The sequence below is a fragment of the Oncorhynchus nerka genome, linkage group LG28, assembly GCF_034236695.1.
Source record: "Oncorhynchus nerka isolate Pitt River linkage group LG28, Oner_Uvic_2.0, whole genome shotgun sequence".
Lineage (NCBI taxonomy): Eukaryota > Metazoa > Chordata > Actinopteri > Salmoniformes > Salmonidae > Oncorhynchus > Oncorhynchus nerka.
In genome coordinates this window covers 78,982,777-78,988,025 of record NC_088423.1, presented here as the reverse complement: position 1 = coordinate 78,988,025, position 5,249 = coordinate 78,982,777, and positions in this window count along the sequence as shown.

The window sequence follows — 5,249 nt, the reverse complement described above, 5'->3', positions numbered from 1 at the left end:
TAGCAATCAACAAATCGTGATTCTGCTATTTCTGAGGATTTGATTTCCCAATGATGATTTCTGACCATTTGTTGACATGCAGCATAACTTGCCGGCCAGCTGGCACCACACAGATTAAGTTGGTGATTTAAAAGCTTTATTTCGTCATCGCGGATCCAGCTTGGTCTCATAGACTAGACATATCATAGTAAACGAAACCCCCGGGACACTCAAAACAGCATGATATATTACATTTGTTATGGTTACATAATCCAGAATTTTACTTAAGGCAAAAACAAAAGTCAGAGTAGATAATTAGCAACTTTGCAACTACTTACTACTTTTTAGCTACTTTTCAACTAGCATGTTAGCTAACCCTTCCCCTTAACCCTAAGCTTTAACCTAACTCCTAACCCTAACGTTGGCATTAGCCACCTAGCTAAAGTTATCCACAACAAGTTGGATGGAATTCATAACATGTCATATGTGTTGCAAATTCGTAACATATCGCATGCATTGCAATTCGTAACATATCATACGAATTGTAATTCGTAACATATCATATGAAATGGATGATGGACAGTCACAAATTAATAGATACCATACCAAACCTAACATATCATACTAATTTGTGTGTCTTGGAATACAGATTTTTTATTTACTGTGTTACGTCTACCCCTGAGTTCAAATTGGCTGATCCCATTGTCATATCATACTTTCTATGTGAGTGTCTTATATCTAGACAAATTGCATTGTGCAGCCAAAGCAAGGTTCATGTTTGATTGATTCAAGAGAGCTATTTCTATAACTCATAGCCTAATGCTGTATAATAATAAAATACAATATTTATTTCAAATTCATGTGATATAACACAGTTATAACAGTTATAACACATAGGCCTAACCTATAACACAATTTTAAAAGACCTAGGTCATGGGGTAAAACATGTCCTTGTCTGCATTAGGATATATACTGTAGTTCACCCTATACTGTGCTGTTGCATTAGGATATAAACGTCTCCATATACTGTGTTGTTGCATTAAGATATATACTGTAGTTCACCCTATACTGTGCTGTTGCATTAGGATATAAACTTCACCCTATACTGTGTTGTTGCATTAAGATATATACTTCGTCATATACAGTGTTGTTGTATTAGGATATACACTTTTCCCTATACTGTGTTGTTGGAACACCCTACAATCAGTAGGATACAAGAATAGATCAATCACTTTCTTTACAATTGTGCCATTCTGTCTGGGCTGTATTTCTTTTGGTAGGCTAAACCAGCACCCGTATGTTGTACATTGGGTTGTACATTAAGAGTATTACAATATAAAGATGATTGTCTTTCCCCAAGTGTCCCACTTTAGTGTCAGTCATTAAAGCAAACAACTTGCAACTTGCAAGCAAATGTGTAGAATGTCTCTGTCATATCATGTAAAACAATCACAAATTATTACAATAGCAATGCGCGTGCTATATGGCACATTTCTTCCTACATTAACCTCCTGAGTGGCTCGATGCACTATAATGAACCTTGTCGCATGCCAGCTTTATGAATATGGGCCCAAATCTGGATCAAATAATAGTGTGCCTGTTGATTCTGGAGGTCCTCTGTATCGACTGCCTGTCCACTCAGTGTGTGGTGACTTGCTCCTCATTAGTACCAGTGATATCTGTTTACCCAGCCAGACATTCCTTCTTGCTGAGGCAGCTGGCAGAGATGCTTATTTTTTTCTCCAAATGTAACAAACTGGTCTCCCCAGACCTCGCCCAATGATTTGGATTTGTTATCGCTACTTAATGAGGACATTCAAGGAACTGCTTTTCTACTTCCTGCCAGCCCCTCAGATACAACAAACTGTCCAGGAAGCATTTTACACATCAATCAAAGACATCATTGAATTAAGTTGTTCTCACTGTTGAATGGAAATGTCCACTTGTGACTGTGTTGGGAAGGGCAGACCAACAGACCTTGTGTTTACTGGAAATCAGCCTTACTACTTGAATACTGTAGGCACAACGTCAAGTATGTTGACAAGTTTTGTTCAAGCATCTTTTTAACAGATGTTTAAATATAACCTCATCGACCATTATATACATCAGCAACCTTAAATTTGGTCATTTACTGCAGCTACTTAGGTGTAAAACAGAAACTCATTCTGAGATCGTTTTCTCCAGATGACTTGTCATTGTTATCTATTTAAGCAATGAGGCACGAGGAGGTGTGGTATGTGGCCAATATACCACAGCTAAGGACTGTTCTTAAGTGCGACGCAGCGCAGGGGGCCTGGATACAGCCCTTAGCCGTGTTATATTGGCCATGTACCACACTACAAGCATTTCGCTACACCCGCAATAACATCTGCTAAACACTTGTATGTGACAAATAACATTTGATTTGATTTGATATACCACAAACCCCCGAGGTGCCTTATTGCTATTATAAACGGGTTACCAACGTAATTAGCAGTAAAAAATAAAGGTTTTGTCATCCCCTGGTATACAGTCTGATATACCACAGCTGTCAGCTAATCAGCATTCAGGGCTCGAACCACCCAATTTATAATTAAGCAATAAGGCCAGAGAGGGTGTGGTATATGGCCAATATACTACTGCTAAGGGCTGTTCTTACGCACAACGAAACGCAGAGTGCTAGGACACAGCCCTTAGCCGTGATATATTGGCCGTTTATCACAAAACCCTGAGGTGCCTTATTGATATTAAAAACTGGTTACCAGTGTAATTAGAGCAGTATAAATAAAAGTTTTGTCATACCAATGGTATACGGTCTGATATACCACAGCTTTCAGCCAATCAGCATTCAGGCTCGAACCAACCAGTTTATAATCACACTTATACAATGGTGGGTCTAATCCTGAATACTGATTGGTTAAAAGCGCATTCCAGCCAGTGTCTATTCCATAAGTTACCAATAAACCTATGACATTCAAATGCCTATTTACTCTGTTACATCTGACTGTACAATCCGCTGTCTCTTCAGCCCAGCCAGGCAAGTTATAAACTTGATCTTCACTATAAAAAGCATCTAGACATTATCTCACATTTCTTTTAGACCATCATTTAGTTTTCAACAGCATAGATTTCTATAAACCTTACTGTCTTGCAACATTGTTTAAATATTCAAATTCAATCTCCAGCTGTCCCATAGTAATGAACGTGTTGGGGTCGGTCAGGAATCAGCTGGCATCATTTTTATGGATATATACAAATACATGTTCATTGAAAATAGGTGAAACTAAACAAAGTGCAGCTAATTTGCGGTCTTTACAGCTTCAGTGTTTGAAGTGATTGTGTTAGCTGTGTTGTTGGCTAACATGTCAAGCGAAATCACGCCTCATTAGCTCAGTGTTATGGATGTATCCAAATAAATTTCACTAGAAAAGAGCTTAAACAAATGCAAATGCAGCTACTGTTGTTATTATTTTTGACGTGACTGTAAGTTAGCCGTAGTTGTCTAGCTAGCAAGCAAGGGATAAGAACGTTGCCAGCCAGAATGGCAATGGAACAAACTACTGGGTCACGTCCATAGATACTGAACAAAAACACTGAACGCTTGCGTAAGGTCTCAGGCAACCGAATCAATAGACCGAACAACCAGCCGGCTTGGGTAGCAACCCTAGATTTGTGTCGGGACTATATCTCGGGGAAGGATGAAATAGTATGAATAAATAAATAATAATAATGATTTGAATGTCATAGGTTTATAAGTGTGATTATCCCTAGCGAGGATATATTGGCCCTTGAAGCCGGTGTTTGGTCGATATATTGGCACTGTTTGCCGAACACCAGTGCCAATATATCCTCCAAACACTGGCTTATATTTTCATACAAGTTCATGCTTCCACAAGATATAGTCCCTACACAAATCTAGGGTTGCTCCCCAAGCCGGCTTTTGTTCTATCGGTTTCGTCGCTAAAGACACTACCAGTCGAATAACAGCACAGTAGCTGCATTTGCTGTGCAATAGTAATAAACAAATTTGAATATTGAAACAATATTGCAAATGTTGGAGAGACAGACAGCAAGATTTATACAACTCTCCGCTGTTGAAAACTAAATGTTAGTCTAAAAGAAATATGAGAAAATGTCTAGATGCTTTTTATAGTGGAGATCAAGTTTATAAATTGCTTGGCTGGGCTGATAAGACAGTGGATTGTGCAGTCAGATGGAACCAAGTAAATAGTTAACATTATAGATTTAGCGGGTGGTAAATTGTGAAATAGACACTGGCTGTAATACGGTTTTAACCAATCAGCATTCAGGATTAGGCCCACCCGTTGTATAATGTCTTCTGTTATATTATGTTGTCTTCTATTGTATTCTATTTTATTATGTTATGTTCCATTGTCTTCTATTGTCGTCTGTTATATTATATTCTTCTGTTCTTCTATTCTTCTATTGACTTCTATTGTCTTCTATTGTGCACAACCCAGCTCTAGTCAGCTACTCCCATAGGACTATGCACCCATGACTCACAATGACACAAACAATAATGTAATTTCATAAATCTAAATATTATTAATACAAATATAAAAATTTGCTGTTTGGTTCTCACAAGTATAATTTTAGCACCGGCATTTAACTGGGTTCTCCTCATTATGCCACAGGAGAAGAGAGCCTGCCCAGCCCCATGCAGAGAGAGCTGCCATGGCCAGGCCAGGTCAGAGAGGTGGCAGTATCCTGCAGTGTGATCACACAGAACAGAAGAGCTCTGATTGATGGGTAACCTAGGCTCTGTGATTACATCTCATTTCCTTAATGTCCCAGCAAGGATGCACAGTGCAAACTTTGTTGCTTCCGCCAGAGATGAGGTAAGTTGCATTTCAAAGTGGATTCTAGATAACATCCATCCAATTCCCTAGCGAAGCCCTGACAGGACAGCCAGGTCAAGTGTACATGTTTAAGTCTCTAATCCCTGTGTCACCACAGTCTCCAGGTGGTCAAACCTTCCATGGAGAGCATCAAGTGGCGGAAGCTTGTGTCAGTCTCCAGTCTTTATTCCATGTAATCAAATATTGTCAATTCCCTACTTTTTGTAGATGCTTAGCCTGCCCTACAGTATGCATTGAGTGTCATAAATGTTTGCATTCAGACACATATGATACAGTCTCATTATTTGACATTGAAATTATCTTTCCTATTTTGGCATTGACATTGTATAGTGTGGTATTGATTTGGGAGGCATAATGAATGTGTTTCTGTCATCTCAACACCCTTTAAATAGATACAGCTAAGCTTATTTA